General features: G+C 40.0%; 1 protein-coding gene across 1 annotated transcript in view; it reads right to left on the bottom strand.

Annotated features, from left to right (window-relative positions):
• The window catches only part of LOC122803256 (retinal guanylyl cyclase 2-like), a 665947-nt gene that overhangs the window by 152463 nt on the left and 487466 nt on the right, over positions 1-26018 (bottom strand). The window lies entirely within an intron of this gene.

Here is a 26018-nt window from a genome sequence, read left to right as displayed (position 1 = left end):
CCTGAATATAACTTAATATGCCTCCTTAATGGAATTTGTTGCATCTTATATTATATTTAATAGTACATTACTCAACTATACCAATATATTAAAAAGGGTGCCACATAACATATGTTTCATCATAATAATGATTAACTTTTAATAAGATGAATAAGAGATCTGGGGACCCAGGTAGATAGTAATCTCTCCTTTGACAGTCATATTGCCAAAGTAGTTAGGAAATCCTTCTATGTGGCCCATCTAATTACTAAAGGGTTCGCATCTAGAAATAAAGAGGTTATAGTGCCCCTCTACTCGTCACTCATTGGACCCATCATAGAGTACAATGCCCCATTTGGGATGTACCTCACAAGACACTTCCAACAGCTGGAAAGACCACATAAATACCTCACCAAGAGGAATACTGGTCTCAAACATATGTCCTATGCAGCCCAACTGAAAAAACTCCGGCTGTACTCAGTGGCATATCGCTTACTCAGAGGTGATCTCTGCCTGACTTACAAGGCCATGTCCAACTCAGAATTGATGGACATGCTCCACCTAAAGAAATCCAAGTCACTGTGAGCCACTCGCTCTAGTGAGCTAAACCTCGCCACAACAATAAATAGAACATGTTGGAGGGATAGATTCCTGTCACTGAGACTCCCCATGCTTTGGAACAAAATTCCAAATTACATCAGGCAGAGCCCCTCACTAACACTCTTCAAGACTCTTGACGAGTGGATGGGTAACAGAAAATACACCCCTGGGATCACTTCATTGGCTCTGCTTGACAGAGGATCAGTTAATTAATCAATGGGTCGGCAAAAGCCAACACACTCTGGCTAGGCTTATAAATGCCCTCGGGCAGATAGCCTAGTACCTACCTATGAACCTATGAACCTAATAGTTGAACCTTTTAAACTTTAAGTGAAAATAAGTGGCTTTAATTTCTTATATAGCTAAAAGAATCAAACTCTAACATTTTAAAAAGGAAACTAGTAACCATTTGAAGTAGTGAAGAAAAGAAATAAATAATTTTCCTTGTAAAAAGTAACACGCAGCACTAGTTCATAAATATTCAAGCGCTTATTTAAATTAATAAGAATTCATAACCGTGAAATACTTTGATTTTCATTTGTCCTTCAGTTTTTTGCTCCTTTTGCCTTTTATTAACCAAACATTTCTTATTGCATTTCTCTTCAAAGAAGTTGATAGAGTCCAGTCTATTTCTTCTGTTTTTTTCTAGGATTTTATTTTTCTCTATAAAGTCCATTGCATCTTCTAAGGTGTTAAAAATCTTTCTTTCTGTAAGGTGAATACTTATTTTTGCTAGAAACAAGCTTTGTGTTTCAATATTGTTTTTCTTTAAGATTTTAACAAGTGATACGCATGCTTTTCTCTTGGACATCACTAATGTAGAATAGTCATTGTGAAACCTTATAGTATTTACTTTAATTATAGCTCGATCATTAGTCTACTCAGCTTTTAAGACTAAATCCTTATCTTGATCTGAGAAAAATCTTACAATCAACTGACTTTGGTGAGGGTGTTTTTTTTCTTAAAGATGAGATAGAAAGTAATATAAGTCTTTTCAGGCTTGTTGGCTGTTGGTGAAGCACCCTCCAAGAGGAAAAAACGCTGAGAGAAGAAGGGAGCCACTTTTGAGATTTTAAGTATTTTTTCTCTGTTTATTTGCTAAGTTTTTCTGCATAGCTGCCTAGCTTGAGCATTTTCTGGCTTGTTAAACTTGATTTCTGTATTAGTAGCTGTATTTAGAGCACAACCAAAAGCTGTTTGCTGAATTTCCTGTTTGCACTTAATTTTAAATCGTTTTTTTCTTAAAACTTGCATATTTTCTGTCCTTGACCTAGCACTCTTGTGTGGGGTCATTTACTGCACTGTTATAACTTGATATTACTTGTGAACCTCTGCTATCTCTGTAAAAACAAAACAAAAAAAAAAAATCTTGCTTTTTCCCACTTTTCTGAGAGTTAAAAAGTTCAGTTACAGGCTTGCTGTTCCTGAACTGTTTGAAAGTTTCTGTGAGGCCATTTTGCTTGGGCTGAAGGAGGGTCTCTGTGTTTATCAGTGGGAGTGACTAACATTGAGCAGCTTCCCTGCCCCGGAGAGGTGGTTACTGACTTGAAACTGTAGTTTTATTGGCCACTAGGGGTCATTTCCATAACTCCTTCATCTTCCTCTCTTAAAACCTAGTTGCCTCGTGGTTTGAGCGTCTTTTCAGGCTTGTTGGCTGTTGGTGAAGCACCCTCAAGAGGAAAAACGCTGAGAGAAGAAGGGAGCCACTTTTGAGATTTTAAGTATTTTTTCTCTGTTTATTTGCTAAGTTTTTCTGCATAGCTGCCTAGCTTGAGCATTTTCTGGCTTGTTAAACTTGATTTCTGTATTAGTAGCTGTATTTAGAGCACAACCAAAAGCTGTTTGCTGAATTTCCTGTTTGCACTTAATTTTAAATCGTTTTTCTTAAAACTTGCATATTTTCTGTCCTTGACCTAGCACTCTTGTGTGGGGTCATTTACTGCACTGTTATAACTTGATATTACTTGTGAACCTCTGCTATCTCTGTAAAAACAAAAACAAAAAAAAATCTTGCTTTTTCCCACTTTTCTGAGAGTTAAAAAGTTCAGTTACAGGCTTGCTGTTCCTGAACTGTTTGAAAGTTTCTGTGAGGCCATTTTGCTTGGGCTGAAGGAGGGTCTCTGTGTTCATCAGTGGCAGTGACTAACATTGAGCAGCTTCCCTGCCCCGGAGAGGTGGTTACTGACTTGAAACTGTAGTTTTATTGGCCACTAGGGGTCATTTCCATAACTCCTTCATCTTCCTCTCTTAAAACCTAGTTGCCTCGTGGTTTGAGCGTCTTTTCAGGCTTGTTGGCTGTTGGTGAAGCACCCTCAAGAGGAAAAACGCTGAGAGAAGAAGGAGCCACTTTTGAGATTTTAAGTATTTTTTCTCTGTTTATTTGCTAAGTTTTTCTGCATAGCTGCCTAGCTTGAGCATTTTCTGGCTTGTTAAACTTGATTTCTGTATTAGTAGCTGTATTTAGAGCACAACCAAAAGCTGTTTGCTGAATTTCCTGTTTGCACTTAATTTTAAATCGTTTTTCTTAAAACTTGCATATTTTCTGTCCTTGACCTAGCACTCTTGTGTGGGGTCATTTACTGCACTGTTATAACTTGATATTACTTGTGAACCTCTGCTATCTCTGTAAAAACAAAACAAAAAAAAATCTTGCTTTTTCCCACTTTTCTGAGAGTTAAAAAGTTCAGTTACAGGCTTGCTGTTCCTGAACTGTTTGAAAGTTTCTGTGAGGCCATTTTGCTTGGGCTGAAGGAGGGTCTCTGTGTTCATCAGTGGCAGTGACTAACATTGAGCAGCTTCCCTGCCCCGGAGAGGTGGTTACTGACTTGAAACTGTAGTTTTATTGGCCACTAGGGGTCATTTCCATAACTCCTTCATCTTCCTCTCTTAAAACCTAGTTGCCTCGTGGTTTGAGCGTCTTTTCAGGCTTGTTGGCTGTTGGTGAAGCACCCTCCAAGAGGAAAAACGCTGAGAGAAGAAGGAGCCACTTTTGAGATTTTAAGTATTTTTTCTCTGTTTATTTGCTAAGTTTTTCTGCATAGCTGCCTAGCTTGAGCATTTTCTGGCTTGTTAAACTTGATTTCTGTATTAGTAGCTGTATTTAGAGCACAACCAAAAGCTGTTTGCTGAATTTCCTGTTTGCACTTAATTTTAAATCGTTTTTTCTTAAAACTTGCATATTTTCTGTCCTTGACCTAGCACTCTTGTGTGGGGTCATTTACTGCACTGTTATAACTTGATATTACTTGTGAACCTCTGCTATCTCTGTAAAAACAAAAACAAAAAAAATCTTGCTTTTTCCCACTTTTCTGAGAGTTAAAAAGTTCAGTTACAGGCTTGCTGTTCCTGAACTGTTTGAAAGTTTCTGTGAGGCCATTTTGCTTGGGCTGAAGGAGGGTCTCTGTGTTCATCAGTGGCAGTGACTAACATTGAGCAGCTTCCCTGCCCCGGAGAGGTGGTTACTGACTTGAAACTGTAGTTTTATTGGCCACTAGGGGTCATTTCCATAACTCCTTCATCTTCCTCTCTTAAAACCTAGTTGCCTCGTGGTTTGAGCGTCTTTTCAGGCTTGTTGGCTGTTGGTGAAGCACCCTCCAAGAGGAAAAACGCTGAGAGAAGAAGGAGCCACTTTTGAGATTTTAAGTATTTTTTCTCTGTTTATTTGCTAAGTTTTTCTGCATAGCTGCCTAGCTTGAGCATTTTCTGGCTTGTTAAACTTGATTTCTGTATTAGTAGCTGTATTTAGAGCACAACCAAAAGCTGTTTGCTGAATTTCCTGTTTGCACTTAATTTTAAATGGTTTTTCTTAAAACTTGCATATTTACTGTACTTGACCTAGCACTGCTGTGTGGGGCCATTTACTGCACTGTTATAACTTGATATTACTTGTGAACCTCTGCTATCTCTGTAAAAACAAAAACAAAAAAAAATCTTGCTTTTTCCCACTTTTCTGAGAGTTAAAAAGTTCAGTTACAGGCTTGCTGTTCCTGAACTGTTTGAAAGTTTCTGTGAGGCCATTTTGCTTGGGCTGAAGGAGGGTCTCTGTGTTCATCAGTGGCAGTGACTAACATTGAGCAGCTTCCCTGCCCCGGAGGTGGTTACTGACTTGAAACTGTAGTTTTATTGGCCACTAGGGGTCATTTCCATAACTCCTTCATCTTCCTCTCTTAAAACCTAGTTGCCTCGTGGTTTGAGCGTCTTTTCAGGCTTGTTGGCTGTTGGTGAAGCACCCTCAAGAGGAAAAACGCTGAGAGAAGAAGGGAGCCACTTTTGAGATTTTAAGTATTTTTTCTCTGTTTATTTGCTAAGTTTTTCTGCATAGCTGCCTAGCTTGAGCATTTTCTGGCTTGTTAAACTTGATTTCTGTATTAGTAGCTGTATTTAGAGCACAACCAAAGCTGTTTGCTGAATTTCCTGTTTGCACTTAATTTTAAATCGTTTTTTCTTAAAACTTGCATATTTTCTGTCCTTGACCTAGCACTCTTGTGTGGGGTCATTTACTGCACTGTTATAACTTGATATTACTTGTGAACCTCTGCTATCTCTGTAAAAACAAAAACAAAAAAAATCTTGCTTTTTCCCACTTTTCTGAGAGTTAAAAAGTTCAGTTACAGGCTTGCTGTTCCTGAACTGTTTGAAAGTTTCTGTGAGGCCATTTTGCTTGGGCTGAAGGAGGGTCTCTGTGTTCATCAGTGGCAGTGACTAACATTGAGCAGCTTCCCTGCCCCGGAGAGGTGGTTACTGACTTGAAACTGTAGTTTTATTGGCCACTAGGGGTCATTTCCATAACTCCTTCATCTTCCTCTCTTAAAACCTAGTTGCCTCGTGGTTTGAGCGTCTTTTCAGGCTTGTTGGCTGTTGGTGAAGCACCCTCCAAGAGGAAAAACGCTGAGAGAAGAAGGAGCCACTTTTGAGATTTTAAGTATTTTTTCTCTGTTTATTTGCTAAGTTTTTCTGCATAGCTGCCTAGCTTGAGCATTTTCTGGCTTGTTAAACTTGATTTCTGTATTAGTAGCTGTATTTAGAGCACAACCAAAAGCTGTTTGCTGAATTTCCTGTTTGCACTTAATTTTAAATCGTTTTTCTTAAAACTTGCATATTTTCTGTCCTTGACCTAGCACTCTTGTGTGGGGTCATTTACTGCACTGTTATAACTTGATATTACTTGTGAACCTCTGCTATCTCTGTAAATAACAAAACAAAAAAAAAATCTTGCTTTTTTCCCAGTTTTCTGAGAGTTAAAAAGTTCAGTTACAGGCTTGCTGTTCCTGAACTGTTTGAAAGTTTCTGTGAGGCCAATTTGCTTGGGCTGAAGGAGGGTCTCTGTGTTCATCAGTGGCAGTGACTAACAATGAGCAGCTTCCCTGCCCCGGAGAGGTGGTTACTGACTTGAAACTGTAGTTTTATTGGCCACTAGGGGTCATTTCCATAACTCCTTCATCTTCCTCTCTTAAAACCTAGTTGCCTCGTGGTTTGAGCGTCTTTTCAGGCTTGTTGGCTGTTGGTGAAGCACCCTCCAAGAGGAAAAACGCTGAGAGAAGAAGGAGCCACTTTTGAGATTTTAAGTATTTTTTCTCTGTTTATTTGCTAAGTTTTTCTGCATAGCTGCCTAGCTTGAGCATTTTCTGGCTTGTTAAACTTGATTTCTGTATTAGTAGCTGTATTTAGAGCACAACCAAAAGCTGTTTGCTGAATTTCCTGTTTGCACTTAATTTTAAATCGTTTTTCTTAAAACTTGCATATTTTCTGTCCTTGACCTAGCACTCTTGTGTGGGGTCATTTACTGCACTGTTATAACTTGATATTACTTGTGAACCTCTGCTATCTCTGTAAAAACAAAACAAAAAAAAATCTTGCTTTTCCCACTTTTCTGAGAGTTAAAAAGTTCAGTTACAGGCTTGCTGTTCCTGAACTGTTTGAAAGTTTCTGTGAGGCCATTTTGCTTGGGCTGAAGGAGGGTCTCTGTGTTCATCAGTGGCAGTGACTAACATTGAGCAGCTTCCCTGCCCCGGAGAGGTGGTTACTGACTTGAAACTGTAGTTTTATTGGCCACTAGGGGTCATTTCCATAACTCCTTCATCTTCCTCTCTTAAAACCTAGTTGCCTCGTGGTTTGAGCGTCTTTTCAGGCTTGTTGGCTGTTGGTGAAGCACCCTCAAGAGGAAAAACGCTGAGAGAAGAAGGGAGCCACTTTTGAGATTTTAAGTATTTTTTCTCTGTTTATTTGCTAAGTTTTTCTGCATAGCTGCCTAGCTTGAGCATTTTCTGGCTTGTTAAACTTGATTTCTGTATTAGTAGCTGTATTTAGAGCACAACCAAAAGCTGTTTGCTGAATTTCCTGTTTGCACTTAATTTTAAATCGTTTTTCTTAAAACTTGCATATTTTCTGTCCTTGACCTAGCACTCTTGTGTGGGGTCATTTACTGCACTGTTATAACTTGATATTACTTGTGAACCTCTGCTATCTCTGTAAAAACAAAACAAAAAAAAATCTTGCTTTTTCCCACTTTTCTGAGAGTTAAAAAGTTCAGTTACAGGCTTGCTGTTCCTGAACTGTTTGAAAGTTTCTGTGAGGCCATTTTGCTTGGGCTGAAGGAGGGTCTCTGTGTTCATCAGTGGCAGTGACTAACATTGAGCAGCTTCCCTGCCCCGGAGAGGTGGTTACTGACTTGAAACTGTAGTTTTATTGGCCACTAGGGGTCATTTCCATAACTCCTTCATCTTCCTCTCTTAAAACCTAGTTGCCTCGTGGTTTGAGCGTCTTTTCAGGCTTGTTGGCTGTTGGTGAAGCACCCTCCAAGAGGAAAAACGCTGAGAGAAGAAGGAGCCACTTTTGAGATTTTAAGTATTTTTTCTCTGTTTATTTGCTAAGTTTTTCTGCATAGCTGCCTAGCTTGAGCATTTTCTGGCTTGTTAAACTTGATTTCTGTATTAGTAGCTGTATTTAGAGCACAACCAAAAGCTGTTTGCTGAATTTCCTGTTTGCACTTAATTTTAAATCGTTTTTCTTAAAACTTGCATATTTTCTGTCCTTGACCTAGCACTCTTGTGTGGGGTCATTTACTGCACTGTTATAACTTGATATTACTTGTGAACCTCTGCTATCTCTGTAAAAACAAAACAAAAAAAAATCTTGCTTTTTCCCACTTTTCTGAGAGTTAAAAAGTTCAGTTACAGGCTTGCTGTTCCTGAACTGTTTGAAAGTTTCTGTGAGGCCATTTTGCTTGGGCTGAAGGAGGGTCTCTGTGTTCATCAGTGGCAGTGACTAACATTGAGCAGCTTCCCTGCCCCGGAGGTGGTTACTGACTTGAAACTGTAGTTTTATTGGCCACTAGGGGTCATTTCCATAACTCCTTCATCTTCCTCTCTTAAAACCTAGTTGCCTCGTGGTTTGAGCGTCTTTTCAGGCTTGTTGGCTGTTGGTGAAGCACCCTCAAGAGGAAAAAACGCTGAGAGAAGAAGGAGCCACTTTTGAGATTTTAAGTATTTTTTCTCTGTTTATTTGCTAAGTTTTTCTGCATAGCTGCCTAGCTTGAGCATTTTCTGGCTTGTTAAACTTGATTTCTGTATTAGTAGCTGTATTTAGAGCACAACCAAAAGCTGTTTGCTGAATTTCCTGTTTGCACTTAATTTTAAATCGTTTTTCTTAAAACTTGCATATTTTCTGTCCTTGACCTAGCACTCTTGTGTGGGGTCATTTACTGCACTGTTATAACTTGATATTACTTGTGAACCTCTGCTATCTCTGTAAAAACAAAACAAAAAAAAATCTTGCTTTTTCCCACTTTTCTGAGAGTTAAAAAGTTCAGTTACAGGCTTGCTGTTCCTGAACTGTTTGAAAGTTTCTGTGAGGCCATTTTGCTTGGGCTGAAGGAGGGTCTCTGTGTTCATCAGTGGCAGTGACTAACATTGAGCAGCTTCCCTGCCCCGGAGAGGTGGTTACTGACTTGAAACTGTAGTTTTATTGGCCACTAGGGGTCATTTCCATAACTCCTTCATCTTCCTCTCTTAAAACCTAGTTGCCTCGTGGTTTGAGCGTCTTTTCAGGCTTGTTGGCTGTTGGTGAAGCACCCTCCAAGAGGAAAAACGCTGAGAGAAGAAGGAGCCACTTTTGAGATTTTAAGTATTTTTTCTCTGTTTATTTGCTAAGTTTTTCTGCATAGCTGCCTAGCTTGAGCATTTTCTGGCTTGTTAAACTTGATTTCTGTATTAGTAGCTGTATTTAGAGCACAACCAAAAGCTGTTTGCTGAATTTCCTGTTTGCACTTAATTTTAAATCGTTTTTCTTAAAACTTGCATATTTTCTGTCCTTGACCTAGCACTCTTGTGTGGGGTCATTTACTGCACTGTTATAACTTGATATTACTTGTGAACCTCTGCTATCTCTGTAAAAACAAAAACAAAAAAAATCTTGCTTTTTCCCACTTTTCTGAGAGTTAAAAAGTTCAGTTACAGGCTTGCTGTTCCTGAACTGTTTGAAAGTTTCTGTGAGGCCATTTTGCTTGGGCTGAAGGAGGGTCTCTGTGTTCATCAGTGGCAGTGACTAACATTGAGCAGCTTCCCTGCCCCGGAGAGGTGGTTACTGACTTGAAACTGTAGTTTTATTGGCCACTAGGGGTCATTTCCATAACTCCTTCATCTTCCTCTCTTAAAACCTAGTTGCCTCGTGGTTTGAGCGTCTTTTCAGGCTTGTTGGCTGTTGGTGAAGCACCCTCCAAGAGGAAAAACGCTGAGAGAAGAAGGAGCCACTTTTGAGATTTTAAGTATTTTTTCTCTGTTTATTTGCTAAGTTTTTCTGCATAGCTGCCTAGCTTGAGCATTTTCTGGCTTGTTAAACTTGATTTCTGTATTAGTAGCTGTATTTAGAGCACAACCAAAAGCTGTTTGCTGAATTTCCTGTTTGCACTTAATTTTAAATCGTTTTTCTTAAAACTTGCATATTTTCTGTCCTTGACCTAGCACTCTTGTGTGGGGTCATTTACTGCACTGTTATAACTTGATATTACTTGTGAACCTCTGCTATCTCTGTAAAAACAAAAACAAAAAAAATCTTGCTTTTTCCCACTTTTCTGAGAGTTAAAAAGTTCAGTTACAGGCTTGCTGTTCCTGAACTGTTTGAAAGTTTCTGTGAGGCCATTTTGCTTGGGCTGAAGGAGGGTCTCTGTGTTCATCAGTGGCAGTGACTAACATTGAGCAGCTTCCCTGCCCCGGAGGTGGTTACTGACTTGAAACTGTAGTTTTATTGGCCACTAGGGGTCATTTCCATAACTCCTTCATCTTCCTCTCTTAAAACCTAGTTGCCTCGTGGTTTGAGCGTCTTTTCAGGCTTGTTGGCTGTTGGTGAAGCACCCTCCAAGAGGAAAAACGCTGAGAGAAGAAGGAGCCACTTTTGAGATTTTAAGTATTTTTTCTCTGTTTATTTGCTAAGTTTTTCTGCATAGCTGCCTAGCTTGAGCATTTTCTGGCTTGTTAAACTTGATTTCTGTATTAGTAGCTGTATTTAGAGCACAACCAAAAGCTGTTTGCTGAATTTCCTGTTTGCACTTAATTTTAAATCGTTTTTCTTAAAACTTGCATATTTTCTGTCCTTGACCTAGCACTCTTGTGTGGGGTCATTTACTGCACTGTTATAACTTGATATTACTTGTGAACCTCTGCTATCTCTGTAAAAACAAAACAAAAAAAAAATCTTGCTTTTTCCCACTTTTCTGAGAGTTAAAAAGTTCAGTTACAGGCTTGCTGTTCCTGAACTGTTTGAAAGTTTCTGTGAGGCCATTTTGCTTGGGCTGAAGGAGGGTCTCTGTGTTCATCAGTGGCAGTGACTAACATTGAGCAGCTTCCCTGCCCCGGAGAGGTGGTTACTGACTTGAAACTGTAGTTTTATTGGCCACTAGGGGTCATTTCCATAACTCCTTCATCTTCCTCTCTTAAAACCTAGTTGCCTCGTGGTTTGAGCGTCTTTTCAGGCTTGTTGGCTGTTGGTGAAGCACCCTCAAGAGGAAAAACGCTGAGAGAAGAAGGAGCCACTTTTGAGATTTTAAGTATTTTTTCTCTGTTTATTTGCTAAGTTTTTCTGCATAGCTGCCTAGCTTGAGCATTTTCTGGCTTGTTAAACTTGATTTCTGTATTAGTAGCTGTATTTAGAGCACAACCAAAAGCTGTTTGCTGAATTTCCTGTTTGCACTTAATTTTAAATCGTTTTTCTTAAAACTTGCATATTTTCTGTCCTTGACCTAGCACTCTTGTGTGGGGTCATTTACTGCACTGTTATAACTTGATATTACTTGTGAACCTCTGCTATCTCTGTAAAAACAAAACAAAAAAAAAATCTTGCTTTTTCCCACTTTTCTGAGAGTTAAAAAGTTCAGTTACAGGCTTGCTGTTCCTGAACTGTTTGAAAGTTTCTGTGAGGCCATTTTGCTTGGGCTGAAGGAGGGTCTCTGTGTTCATCAGTGGCAGTGACTAACATTGAGCAGCTTCCCTGCCCCGGAGAGGTGGTTACTGACTTGAAACTGTAGTTTTATTGGCCACTAGGGGTCATTTCCATAACTCCTTCATCTTCCTCTCTTAAAACCTAGTTGCCTCGTGGTTTGAGCGTCTTTTCAGGCTTGTTGGCTGTTGGTGAAGCACCCTCAAGAGGAAAAACGCTGAGAGAAGAAGGGAGCCACTTTTGAGATTTTAAGTATTTTTTCTCTGTTTATTTGCTAAGTTTTTCTGCATAGCTGCCTAGCTTGAGCATTTTCTGGCTTGTTAAACTTGATTTCTGTATTAGTAGCTGTATTTAGAGCACAACCAAAAGCTGTTTGCTGAATTTCCTGTTTGCACTTAATTTTAAATCGTTTTTCTTAAAACTTGCATATTTTCTGTCCTTGACCTAGCACTCTTGTGTGGGGTCATTTACTGCACTGTTATAACTTGATATTACTTGTGAACCTCTGCTATCTCTGTAAAAACAAAAACAAAAAAAATCTTGCTTTTTCCCACTTTTCTGAGAGTTAAAAAGTTCAGTTACAGGCTTGCTGTTCCTGAACTGTTTGAAAGTTTCTGTGAGGCCATTTTGCTTGGGCTGAAGGAGGGTCTCTGTGTTCATCAGTGGCAGTGACTAACATTGAGCAGCTTCCCTGCCCCGGAGAGGTGGTTACTGACTTGAAACTGTAGTTTTATTGGCCACTAGGGGTCATTTCCATAACTCCTTCATCTTCCTCTCTTAAAACCTAGTTGCCTCGTGGTTTGAGCGTCTTTTCAGGCTTGTTGGCTGTTGGTGAAGCACCCTCAAGAGGAAAAACGCTGAGAGAAGAAGGAGCCACTTTTGAGATTTTAAGTATTTTTTCTCTGTTTATTTGCTAAGTTTTTCTGCATAGCTGCCTAGCTTGAGCATTTTCTGGCTTGTTAAACTTGATTTCTGTATTAGTAGCTGTATTTAGAGCACAACCAAAAGCTGTTTGCTGAATTTCCTGTTTGCACTTAATTTTAAATCGTTTTTCTTAAAACTTGCATATTTTCTGTCCTTGACCTAGCACTCTTGTGTGGGGTCATTTACTGCACTGTTATAACTTGATATTACTTGTGAACCTCTGCTATCTCTGTAAAAACAAAAACAAAAAAAAATCTTGCTTTTTCCCACTTTTCTGAGAGTTAAAAAGTTCAGTTACAGGCTTGCTGTTCCTGAACTGTTTGAAAGTTTCTGTGAGGCCATTTTGCTTGGGCTGAAGGAGGGTCTCTGTGTTCATCAGTGGCAGTGACTAACATTGAGCAGCTTCCCTGCCCCGGAGAGGTGGTTACTGACTTGAAACTGTAGTTTTATTGGCCACTAGGGGTCATTTCCATAACTCCTTCATCTTCCTCTCTTAAAACCTAGTTGCCTCGTGGTTTGAGCGTCTTTTCAGGCTTGTTGGCTGTTGGTGAAGCACCCTCAAGAGGAAAAACGCTGAGAGAAGAAGGAGCCACTTTTGAGATTTTAAGTATTTTTTCTCTGTTTATTTGCTAAGTTTTTCTGCATAGCTGCCTAGCTTGAGCATTTTCTGGCTTGTTAAACTTGATTTCTGTATTAGTAGCTGTATTTAGAGCACAACCAAAAGCTGTTTGCTGAATTTCCTGTTTGCACTTAATTTTAAATCGTTTTTTTCTTAAAACTTGCATATTTTCTGTCCTTGACCTAGCACTCTTGTGTGGGGTCATTTACTGCACTGTTATAACTTGATATTACTTGTGAACCTCTGCTATCTCTGTAAAAACAAAACAAAAAAAAATCTTGCTTTTTCCCACTTTTCTGAGAGTTAAAAAGTTCAGTTACAGGCTTGCTGTTCCTGAACTGTTTGAAAGTTTCTGTGAGGCCATTTTGCTTGGGCTGAAGGAGGGTCTCTGTGTTCATCAGTGGCAGTGACTAACATTGAGCAGCTTCCCTGCCCCGGAGAGGTGGTTACTGACTTGAAACTGTAGTTTTATTGGCCACTAGGGGTCATTTCCATAACTCCTTCATCTTCCTCTCTTAAAACCTAGTTGCCTCGTGGTTTGAGCGTCTTTTCAGGCTTGTTGGCTGTTGGTGAAGCACCCTCATAGAGGAAAAAACGCTGAGAGAAGAAGGGAGCCACTTTTGAGATTTTAAGTATTTTTTCTCTGTTTATTTGCTAAGTTTTTCTGCATAGCTGCCTAGCTTGAGCATTTTCTGGCTTGTTAAACTTGATTTCTGTATTAGTAGCTGTATTTAGAGCACAACCAAAAGCTGTTTGCTGAATTTCCTGTTTGCACTTAATTTTAAATCGTTTTTCTTAAAACTTGCATATTTTCTGTCCTTGACCTAGCACTCTTGTGTGGGGTCATTTACTGCACTGTTATAACTTGATATTACTTGTGAACCTCTGCTATCTCTGTAAAAACAAAACAAAAAAAAATCTTGCTTTTTCCCACTTTTCTGAGAGTTAAAAAGTTCAGTTACAGGCTTGCTGTTCCTGAACTGTTTGAAAGTTTCTGTGAGGCCATTTTGCTTGGGCTGAAGGAGGGTCTCTGTGTTCATCAGTGGCAGTGACTAACATTGAGCAGCTTCCCTGCCCCGGAGAGGTGGTTACTGACTTGAAACTGTAGTTTTATTGGCCACTAGGGGTCATTTCCATAACTCCTTCATCTTCCTCTCTTAAAACCTAGTTGCCTCGTGGTTTGAGCGTCTTTTCAGGCTTGTTGGCTGTTGGTGAAGCACCCTCCAAGAGGAAAAACGCTGAGAGAAGAAGGGAGCCACTTTTGAGATTTTAAGTATTTTTTCTCTGTTTATTTGCTAAGTTTTTCTGCATAGCTGCCTAGCTTGAGCATTTTCTGGCTTGTTAAACTTGATTTCTGTATTAGTAGCTGTATTTAGAGCACAACCAAAAGCTGTTTGCTGAATTTCCTGTTTGCACTTAATTTTAAATCGTTTTTCTGAAAACTTGCATATTTTCTGTCCTTGACCTAGCACTCTTGTGTGGGGTCATTTACTGCACTGTTATAACTTGATATTACTTGTGAACCTCTGCTATCTCTGTAAAAACAAAACAAAAAAAAATCTTGCTTTTTCCCACTTTTCTGAGAGTTAAAAAGTTCAGTTACAGGCTTGCTGTTCCTGAACTGTTTGAAAGTTTCTGTGAGGCCATTTTGCTTGGGCTGAAGGAGGGTCTCTGTGTTCATCAGTGGCAGTGACTAACATTGAGCAGCTTCCCTGCCCCGGAGAGGTGGTTACTGACTTGAAACTGTAGTTTTATTGGCCACTAGGGGTCATTTCCATAACTCCTTCATCTTCCTCTCTTAAAACCTAGTTGCCTCGTGGTTTGAGCGTCTTTTCAGGCTTGTTGGCTGTTGGTGAAGCACCCTCAAGAGGAAAAACGCTGAGAGAAGAAGGAGCCACTTTTGAGATTTTAAGTATTTTTTCTCTGTTTATTTGCTAAGTTTTTCTGCATAGCTGCCTAGCTTGAGCATTTTCTGGCTTGTTAAACTTGATTTCTGTATTAGTAGCTGTATTTAGAGCACAACCAAAAGCTGTTTGCTGAATTTCCTGTTTGCACTTAATTTTAAATCGTTTTTCTTAAAACTTGCATATTTTCTGTCCTTGACCTAGCACTCTTGTGTGGGGTCATTTACTGCACTGTTATAACTTGATATTACTTGTGAACCTCTGCTATCTCTGTAAAAACAAAACAAAAAAAAAATCTTGCTTTTTCCCACTTTTCTGAGAGTTAAAAAGTTCAGTTACAGGCTTGCTGTTCCTGAACTGTTTGAAAGTTTCTGTGAGGCCATTTTGCTTGGGCTGAAGGAGGGTCTCTGTGTTCATCAGTGGCAGTGACTAACATTGAGCAGCTTCCCTGCCCCGGAGAGGTGGTTACTGACTTGAAACTGTAGTTTTATTGGCCACTAGGGGTCATTTCCATAACTCCTTCATCTTCCTCTCTTAAAACCTAGTTGCCTCGTGGTTTGAGCGTCTTTTCAGGCTTGTTGGCTGTTGGTGAAGCACCCTCAAGAGGAAAAACGCTGAGAGAAGAAGGGAGCCACTTTTGAGATTTTAAGTATTTTTTCTCTGTTTATTTGCTAAGTTTTTCTGCATAGCTGCCTAGCTTGAGCATTTTCTGGCTTGTTAAACTTGATTTCTGTATTAGTAGCTGTATTTAGAGCACAACCAAAAGCTGTTTGCTGAATTTCCTGTTTGCACTTAATTTTAAATCGTTTTTCTTAAAACTTGCATATTTTCTGTCCTTGACCTAGCACTCTTGTGTGGGGTCATTTACTGCACTGTTATAACTTGATATTACTTGTGAACCTCTGCTATCTCTGGAAAAACAAAAACAAAAAAAAATCTTGCTTTTTTCCCACTTTTCTGAGAGTTAAAAAGTTCAGTTACAGGCTTGCTGTTCCTGAACTGTTTGAAAGTTTCTGTGAGGCCATTTTGCTTGGGCTGAAGGAGGGTCTCTGTGTTCATCAGTGGCAGTGACTAACATTGAGCAGCTTCCCTGCCCCGGAGAGGTGGTTACTGACTTGAAACTGTAGTTTTATTGGCCACTAGGGGTCATTTCCATAACTCCTTCATCTTCCTCTCTTAAAACCTAGTTGCCTCGTGGTTTGAGCGTCTTTTCAGGCTTGTTGGCTGTTGGTGAAGCACCCTCAAGAGGAAAAACGCTGAGAGAAGAAGGAGCCACTTTTGAGATTTTAAGTATTTTTTCTCTGTTTATTTGCTAAGTTTTTCTGCATAGCTGCCTAGCTTGAGCATTTTCTGGCTTGTTAAACTTGATTTCTGTATTAGTAGCTGTATTTAGAGCACAACCAAAAGCTGTTTGCTGAATTTCCTGTTTGCACTTAATTTTAAATCGTTTTTCTTAAAACTTGCATATTTTCTGTCCTTGACCTAGCACTCTTGTGTGGGGTCATTTACTGCACTGTTATAACTTGATATTACTTGTGAACCTCTGCTATCTCTGTAAAAACAAAAACAAAAAAAAATCTTGCTTTTTCCCACTTTTCTGAGAGTTAAAAAGTTCAGTTACAGGCTTGCTGTTCCTGAACTGTTTGAAAGTTTCTGTGAGGCCATTTTGCTTGGGCTGAAGGAGGGTCTCTGTGTTCATCAGTGGCAGTGACTAACATTGAGCAGCTTCCCTGCCCCGGAGAGGTGGTTACTGACTTGAAACTGTAGTTTTATTGGCCACTAGGGGTCATTTCCATAACTCCTTCATCTTCCTCTCTTAAAACCTAGTTGCCTCGTGGTTTGAGCGTCTTTTCAGGCTTGTTGGCTGTTGGTGAAGCACCCTCCAAGAGGAAAAACGCTGAGAGAAGAAGGAGCCACTTTTGAGATTTTAAGTATTTTTTCTCTGTTTATTTGCTAAGTTTTTCTGCATAGCTGCCTAGCTTGAGCATTTTCTGGCTTGTTAAACTTGATTTCTGTATTAGTAGCTGTATTTAGAGCACAACCAAAAGCTGTTTGCTGAATTTCCTGTTTGCACTTAATTTTAAATCGTTTTTCTTAAAACTTGCATATTTTCTGTCCTTGACCTAGCACTCTTGTGTGGGGTCATTTACTGCACTGTTATAACTTGATATTACTTGTGAACCTCTGCTATCTCTGTCAAAAACAAAACAAAAAAAAATCTTGACTTTTTCGCATTTTTATGAGAGTTAAAAAGTTCAGTTACAGGCTTGCTGTTCCTGAACTGTTTGAAAGTTTCTGTGAGGCCATTTTGCTTGGGCTGAAGGAGGGTCTCTGTGTTCATCAGTGGCAGTGACTAACATTGAGCAGCTTCCCTGCCCGCCGGAGAGGTGGTTACTGACTTGAAACTGTAGTTTTATTGGCCACTAGGGGTCATTTCCATAACTCCTTCATCTTCCTCTCTTAAAACCTAGTTGCCTCGTGGTTTGAGCGTCTTTTCAGGCTTGTTGGCTGTTGGTGAAGCACCCTCCAAGAGGAAAAAACGCTGAGAGAAGAAGGGAGCCACTTTTGAGATTTTAAGTATTTTTTCTCTGTTTATTTGCTAAGTTTTTCTGCATAGCTGCCTAGCTTGAGCATTTTCTGGCTTGTTAAACTTGATTTCTGTATTAGTAGCTGTATTTAGAGCACAACCAAAAGCTGTTTGCTGAATTTCCTGTTTGCACTTAATTTTAAATCGTTTTTTTCTTAAAACTTGCATATTTTCTGTCCTTGACCTAGCACTCTTGTGTGGGGTCATTTACTGCACTGTTATAACTTGATATTACTTGTGAACCTCTGCTATCTCTGTAAAACACAAAAACAAAAAAAATCTTGCTTTTTTCCACTTTTCTGAGAGTTAAAAAGTTCAGTTACAGGCTTGCTGTTCCTGAACTGTTTGAAAGTTTCTGTGAGGCCATTTTGCTTGGGCTGAAGGAGGGTCTCTGTGTTCATCAGTGGCAGTGACTAACATTGAGCAGCTTCCCTGCCCCGGAGAGGTGGTTACTGACTTGAAACTGTAGTTTTATTGGCCACTAGGGGTCATTTCCATAACTCCTTCATCTTCCTCTCTTAAAACCTAGTTGCCTCGTGGTTTGAGCGTCTTTTCAGGCTTGTTGGCTGTTGGTGAAGCACCCTCCAAGAGGAAAAACGCTGAGAGAAGAAGGGAGCCACTTTTGAGATTTTAAGTATTTTTTCTCTGTTTATTTGCTAAGTTTTTCTGCATAGCTGCCTAGCTTGAGCATTTTCTGGCTTGTTAAACTTGATTTCTGTATTAGTAGCTGTATTTAGAGCACAACCAAAAGCTGTTTGCTGAATTTCCTGTTTGCACTTAATTTTAAATCGTTTTTCTTAAAACTTGCATATTTTCTGTCCTTGACCTAGCACTCTTGTGTGGGGTCATTTACTGCACTGTTATAACTTGATATTACTTGTGAACCTCTGCTATCTCTGTAAAAACAAAACAAAAAAAAATCTTGCTTTTTCCCACTTTTCTGAGAGTTAAAAAGTTCAGTTACGGGCTTGTTGTTCCTGAATTGTTTGAAAGTTTCTGTGAGGCCATTTTGCTTGGGCTGAAGGAGGGTCTCTGTGTTCATCAGTGGCAGTGACTAACATTGAGCAGCTTCCCTGCCCCGGAGAGGTGGTTACTGACTTGAAACTGTAGTTTTATTGGCCACTAGGGGTCATTTCCATAACTCCTTCATCTTCCTCTCTTAAAACCTAGTTGCCTCGTGGTTTGAGCGTCTTTTCAGGCTTGTTGGCTGTTGGTGAAGCACCCTCAAGAGGAAAAACGCTGAGAGAAGAAGGAGCCACTTTTGAGATTTTAAGTATTTTTTCTCTGTTTATTTGCTAAGTTTTTCTGCATAGCTGCCTAGCTTGAGCATTTTCTGGCTTGTTAAACTTGATTTCTGTATTAGTAGCTGTATTTAGAGCACAACCAAAAGCTGTTTGCTGAATTTCCTGTTTGCACTTAATTTTAAATCGTTTTTCTTAAAACTTGCATATTTTCTGTGCTTGACCTAGCACTCTTGTGTGGGGTCATTTACTGCACTGTTATAACTTGATATTACTTGTGAACCCCTGGTATCTCTGTAAAGAACAAAACAAAAAAAAAATCTTGCTTTTTCCCACTTTTCTGAGAGTTAAAAAGTTCAGTTACAGGCTTGCTGTTCCTGAACTGTTTGAAAGTTTCTGTGAGGCCATTTTGCTTGGGCTGAAGGAGGGTCTCTGTGTTCATCAGTGGCAGTGACTAACATTGAGCAGCTTCCCTGCCCCGGAGAGGTGGTTACTGACTTGAAACTGTAGTTTTATTGGCCACTAGGGGTCATTTCCATAACTCCTTCATCTTCCTCTCTTAAAACCTAGTTGCCTCGTGGTTTGAGCGTCTTTTCAGGCTTGTTGGCTGTTGGTGAAGCACCCTCAAGAGGAAAAACGCTGAGAGAAGAAGGGAGCCACTTTTGAGATTTTAAGTATTTTTTCTCTGTTTATTTGCTAAGTTTTTCTGCATAGCTGCCTAGCTTGAGCATTTTCTGGCTTGTTAAACTTGATTTCTGTATTAGTAGCTGTATTTAGAGCACAACCAAAAGCTGTTTGCTGAATTTCCTGTTTGCACTTAATTTTAAATCGTTTTTCTTAAAACTTGCATATTTTCTGTCCTTGACCTAGCACTCTTGTGTGGGGTCATTTACTGCACTGTTATAACTTGATATTACTTGTGAACCTCTGCTATCTCTGTAAAAACAAAAACAAAAAAAAATCTTGCTTTTTCCCACTTTTCTGAGAGTTAAAAAGTTCAGTTACAGGCTTGCTGTTCCTGAACTGTTTGAAAGTTTCTGTGAGGCCATTTTGCTTGGGCTGAAGGAGGGTCTCTGTGTTCATCAGTGGCAGTGACTAACATTGAGCAGCTTCCCTGCCCCGGAGAGGTGGTTACTGACTTGAAACTGTAGTTTTATTGGCCACTAGGGGTCATTTCCATAACTCCTTCATCTTCCTCTCTTAAAACCTAGTTGCCTCGTGGTTTGAGCGTCTTTTCAGGCTTGTTGGCTGTTGGTGAAGCACCCTCCAAGAGGAAAAACGCTGAGAGAAGAAGGGAGCCACTTTTGAGATTTTAAGTATTTTTTCTCTGTTTATTTGCTAAGTTTTTCTGCATAGCTGCCTAGCTTGAGCATTTTCTGGCTTGTTAAACTTGATTTCTGTATTAGTAGCTGTATTTAGAGCACAACCAAAAGCTGTTTGCTGAATTTCCTGTTTGCACTTAATTTTAAATCGTTTTTCTTAAAACTTGCATATTTTCTGTCCTTGACCTAGCACTCTTGTGTGGGGTCATTTACTGCACTGTTATAACTTGATATTACTTGTGAACCTCTGCTATCTCTGTAAAAACAAAACAAAAAAAAATCTTGCTTTTTCCCACTTTTCTGAGAGTTAAAAAGTTCAGTTACAGGCTTGCTGTTCCTGAACTGTTTGAAAGTTTCTGTGAGGCCAATTTGCTTGGGCTGAAGGAGGGTCTCTGTGTTCATCAGTGGCAGTGACTAACATTGAGCAGCTTCCCTGCCCCGGAGAGGTGGTTACTGACTTGAAACTGTAGTTTTATTGGCCACTAGGGGTCATTTCCATAACTCCTTCATCTTCCTCTCTTAAAACCTAGTTGCCTCGTGGTTTGAGCGTCTTTTCAGGCTTGTTGGCTGTTGGTGAAGCACCCTCAAGAGGAAAAACGCTGAGAGAAGAAGGAGCCACTTTTGAGATTTTAAGTATTTTTTCTCTGTTTATTTGCTAAGTTTTTCTGCATAGCTGCCTAGCTTGAGCATTTTCTGGCTTGTTAAACTTGATTTCTGTATTAGTAGCTGTATTTAGAGCACAACCAAAAGCTGTTTGCTGAATTTCCTGTTTGCACTTAATTTTAAATCGTTTTTCTTAAAACTTGCATATTTTCTGTCCTTGACCTAGCACTCTTGTGTGGGGTCATTTACTGCACTGTTATAACTTGATATTACTTGTGAACCTCTGCTATCTCTGTAAAAACAAAACAAAAAAAAATCTTGCTTTTTCCCACTTTTCTGAGAGTTAAAAAGTTCAGTTACAGGCTTGCTGTTCCTGAACTGTTTGAAAGTTTCTGTGAGGCCATTTTGCTTGGGCTGAAGGAGGGTCTCTGTGTTCATCAGTGGCAGTGACTAACATTGAGCAGCTTCCCTGCCCCGGAGGTGGTTACTGACTTGAAACTGTAGTTTTATTGGCCACTAGGGGTCATTTCCATAACTCCTTCATCTTCCTCTCTTAAAACCTAGTTGCCTCGTGGTTTGAGCGTCTTTTCAGGCTTGTTGGCTGTTGGTGAAGCACCCTCAAGAGGAAAAACGCTGAGAGAAGAAGGAGCCACTTTTGAGATTTTAAGTATTTTTTCTCTGTTTATTTGCTAAGTTTTTCTGCATAGCTGCCTAGCTTGAGCATTTTCTGGCTTGTTAAACTTGATTTCTGTATTAGTAGCTGTATTTAGAGCACAACCAAAAGCTGTTTGCTGAATTTCCTGTTTGCACTTAATTTTAAATCTTTTTTTCTCTTAAAACTTGCATATTTTCTGTCCTTGACCTAGCACTCTTGTGTGGGGTCATTTACTGCACTGTTATAACTTGTTATTACTTGTGAACCTCTGCTATCTCTGTAAAAACAAAAACAAAAAAAATCTTGCTTTTTCCCACTTTTCTGAGAGTTAAAAAGTTCAGTTACAGGCTTGCTGTTCCTGAACTGTTTGAAAGTTTCTGTGAGGCCATTTTTGCTTGGGCTGAAGGAGGGTCTCTGTGTTCATCAGTGGCAGTGACTAACATTGAGCAGCTTCCCTGCCCCCCGGGGAGGTGGTTACTGACTTGAAACTGTAGTTTTATTGGCCACTAGGGGTCATTTCCATAACTCCTTCATCTTCCTCTCTTAAAACCTAGTTGCCTCGTGGTTTGAGCGTCTTTTCAGGCTTGTTGGCTGTTGGTGAAGCACCCTCAAGAGGAAAAAACGCTGAGAGAAGAAGGGAGCCACTTTTGAGATTTTAAGTATTTTTTCTCTGTTTATTTGCTAAGTTTTTCTGCATAGCTGCCTAGCTTGAGCATTTTCTGGCTTGTTAAACTTGATTTCTGTATTAGTAGCTGTATTTAGAGCACAACCAAAAGCTGTTTGCTGAATTTCCTGTTTGCACTTAATTTTAAATCGTTTTTCTTAAAACTTGCATATTTTCTGTCCTTGACCTAGCACTCTTGTGTGGGGTCATTTACTGCACTGTTATAACTTGATATTACTTGTGAACCTCTGCTATCTCTGTAAAAACAAAAACAAAAAAAATCTTGCTTTTTCCCACTTTTCTGAGAGTTAAAAAGTTCAGTTACAGGCTTGCTGTTCCTGAACTGTTTGAAAGTTTCTGTGAGGCCATTTTGCTTGGGCTGAAGGAGGGTCTCTGTGTTCATCAGTGGCAGTGACTAACATTGAGCAGCTTCCCTGCCCCGGAGAGGTGGTTACTGACTTGAAACTGTAGTTTTATTGGCCACTAGGGGTCATTTCCATAACTCCTTCATCTTCCTCTCTTAAAACCTAGTTGCCTCGTGGTTTGAGCGTCTTTTCAGGCTTGTTGGCTGTTGGTGAAGCACCCTCAAGAGGAAAAACGCTGAGAGAAGAAGGAGCCACTTTTGAGATTTTAAGTATTTTTTCTCTGTTTATTTGCTAAGTTTTTCTGCATAGCTGCCTAGCTTGAGCATTTTCTGGCTTGTTAAACTTGATTTCTGTATTAGTAGCTGTATTTAGAGCACAACCAAAAGCTGTTTGCTGAATTTCCTGTTTGCACTTAATTTTAAATCGTTTTTCTTAAAACTTGCATATTTTCTGTCCTTGACCTAGCACTCTTGTGTGGGGTCATTTACTGCACTGTTATAACTTGATATTACTTGTGAACCTCTGCTATCTCTGTAAAAACAAAAACAAAAAAAATCTTGCTTTTTCCCACTTTTCTGAGAGTTAAAAAGTTCAGTTACAGGCTTGCTGTTCCTGAACTGTTTGAAAGTTTCTGTGAGGCCATTTTGCTTGGGCTGAAGGAGGGTCTCTGTGTTCATCAGTGGCAGTGACTAACATTGAGCAGCTTCCCTGCCCCGGAGGTGGTTACTGACTTGAAACTGTAGTTTTATTGGCCACTAGGGGTCATTTCCATAACTCCTTCATCTTCCTCTCTTAAAACCTAGTTGCCTCGTGGTTTGAGCGTCTTTTCAGGCTTGTTGGCTGTTGGTGAAGCAGCCTCAAAGGAAAAAACGCTGAGAGAAGAAGGAGCCACTTTTGAGATTTTAAGTATTTTTTCTCTGTTTATTTGCTAAGTTTTTCTGCATAGCTGCCTAGCTTGAGCATTTTCTGGCTTGTTAAACTTGATTTCTGTATTAGTAGCTGTATTTAGAGCACAACCAAAAGCTGTTTGCTGAATTTCCTGTTTGCACTTAATTTTAAATCGTTTTTTTCTTAAAACTTGCATATTTTCTGTCCTTGACCTAGCACTCTTGTGTGGGGTCATTTACTGCACTGTTATAACTTGATATTACTTGTGAACCTCTGCTATCTCTGTAAAAACAAAAAAAAAAATCTTGCTTTTTTCCCACTTTTCTGAGAGTTAAAAAAGTTCAGTTACAGGTTTGCTGTTCCTGAACTGTTTTTGCTTGTGCTGAAGGAGGGTCTCTGTGTTCATCAGTGGCAGTGACTAACATTGAGCAGCTTCCCTGCCCCCCGTAGAGGTGGTTACTGACTTGAAACTGTAGTTTTATTGGCCACTAGGGGTCATTTCCATAACTCCTTCATCTTCCTCTCTTAAAACCTAGTTGCCTCGTGGTTTGAGCGTCTTTTCAGGCTTGTTGGCTGTTGGTGAAGCACCCTCCAAGAGGAAAAAACGCTGAGAGAAGAAGGGAGCCACTTTTGAGATTTTAAGTATTTTTTCTCTGTTTATTTGCTAAGTTTTTCTGCATAGCTGCCTAGCTTGAGCATTTTCTGGCTTGTTAAACTTGATTTCTGTATTAGTAGCTGTATTTAGAGCACAACCAAAAGCTGTTTGCTGAATTTCCTGTTTGCACTTAATTTTAAATCGTTTTTCTTAAAACTTGCATATTTTCTGTCCTTGACCTAGCACTCTTGTGTGGGGTCATTTACTGCACTGTTATAACTTGATATTACTTGTGAACCTCTGCTATCTCTGTAAAAACAAAACAAAAAAAAATCTTGCTTTTTCCCACTTTTCTGAGAGTTAAAAAGTTCAGTTACAGGCTTGCTGTTCCTGAACTGTTTGAAAGTTTCTGTGAGGCCATTTTGCTTGGGCTGAAGGAGGGTCTCTGTGTTTATCAGTGGCAGTGACTAACATTGAGCAGCTTCCCTGCCCCGGAGAGGTGGTTACTGACTTGAAACTGTAGTTTTATTGGCCACTAGGGGTCATTTCCATAACTCCTTCATCTTCCTCTCTTAAAACCTAGTTGCCTCGTGGTTTGAGCGTCTTTTCAGGCTTGTTGGCTGTTGGTGAAGCACCCTCAAAGAGGAAAAAGCGCTGAGAGAAGAAGGGAGCCACTTTTGAGATTTTAAGTATTTTTTCTCTGTTTATTTGCTAAGTTTTTCTGCATAGCTGCCTAGCTTGAGCATTTTCTGGCTTGTTAAACTTGATTTCTGTATTAGTAGCTGTATTTAGAGCACAACCAAAAGCTGTTTGCTGAATTTCCTGTTTGCACTTAATTTTAAATCGTTTTTTTCTTAAAACTTGCATATTTTCTGTCCTTGACCTAGCACTCTTGTGTGGGGTCATTTACTGCACTGTTATAACTTGATATTACTTGTGAACCTCTGCTATCTCTGTAAAAACAAAAACAAAAAAAATCTTGCTTTTTCCCACTTTTCTGAGAGTTAAAAAAGTTCAGTTACAGGCTTGCTGTTCCTGAACTGTTTGAAAGTTTCTGTGAGGCCATTTTGCTTGGGCTGAAGGAGGGTCTCTGTGTTTATCAGTGGCAGTGACTAACATTGAGCAGCTTCCCTGCCCCGGAGAGGTGGTTACTGACTTGAAACTGTAGTTTTATTGGCCACTAGGGGTCATTTCCATAACTCCTTCATTTGTCCTCAGAGGAGTGGTTTAGGGCAGTGACTTGTGGTTTGTTGGCCAATTTGGGTCATTTCCTGTCTTTTCCAGCCCCTGCTATAAAGCAGCGCTTTAAGCGCGATTTAGCCGATTTAAGCGGAGTTGCTACTGTTGCACACTAGGGCAGCGCCCGGTTAAGCAGGTTTAAACTATTCGGGCTACCTAAAGTCCACTCTTCAAATTTTCCCTTAAAACTACCTTCCTCGAACTATACTACTGATCTAATCAGCGTATCCTATAATTAAAAGATCATCTCTACTTGACTCCAAGTAGACTATTCTCTATCTGTTAAGCGTAGCACTTGCTCCTACAGTACTTATTACCTTGATACGGCACTCTTGTCATAGATAGTACCCCAAAAGGCAACCCCCATTTCTCGGTCACCCGTCCCCGGAATCTTTTTAAAGTTTTTTGTCTATTCCTTCTAGCATGTCGAGGATCAGTTGCTAGTGTCCTCTCCTGCTCAGCTGGTGAACCTGGGAATATTGAGGCAATGTTACAATTGCCTCATGTACCTGAACAACCCTCTCCTCCTCCCACAAAACACAAATACATGCGAGAGATGCAACTATACGGCCAAACTGGAGGCTGAGCTCTCTCAACATAGGACTGGCAAGACCAGTCAGGAGGAGAAGGTTACCACACACACTATAGACCCAGTCTCACATATTACCATTACAACCTCAAATCATACACATAAACACACAAAGACATACTCGGAGGCTCTGATCAAAAATCTACCAAAACAGCAGAGGCCACCAAAGCAGACACCCAAACAACCACCACCTCAGAACACAACACCTGCAACACATAGACCTCACAGTCAGAGTGTCAAACAGTCACAGCCCTTAAGGCCAAACACAATGCCAGACACACTAGTCATTGGTGACTCCATAGTCAGACACACTGGCGTCCAGCTCACCAGACTGAGTAAGGAGAAGGTCACAGTAAGCTGCCTGTCGGGCGCTAGAATCCGCCACATAGCGCAAGCACTCAGGTCTCTCAACAGCAGGTACAAATATGATTCAGTCATTGTCCACGCTGGTGTAAGCGACCTGAGGCGTACCTCCTTGGACTACATGAAAAGAGACATTGAGGAGCTCTCTGATTATGTAGCCCAGACAGGTATGACCCTGACCTTGAGCAGTATCCTACCTTCACCAAGAATGATGCCACAATACAGAGATAAGATGATCAGCTTTAACAATTGGCTTAAACACTGGTGTCATTCAAAGGGGATCCAGTGTCTGTCTGCCTGGGATGACATGCTGGACAAGCCACGCTGCTTCGCAACGGACGCTTGCACCTGTCACCCTGGGATTCGGATATTGGCAAAGGCTCTTGCCACCCCATAGTGCCTTTTTAGGCAAGGCTCAAATTCTAAACCTACCACCCTAGAACACAAAAAGGA

The sequence above is a fragment of the Protopterus annectens genome, chromosome 5.part1 (genome assembly GCF_019279795.1).
Source record: "Protopterus annectens isolate FY-2018-M chromosome 5.part1, PAN1.0, whole genome shotgun sequence".
Lineage (NCBI taxonomy): Eukaryota > Metazoa > Chordata > Ceratodontiformes > Protopteridae > Protopterus > Protopterus annectens.
Note: the sequence above shows the minus strand (reverse complement) of the source record. Positions and strands in the feature narration are given on the sequence as shown.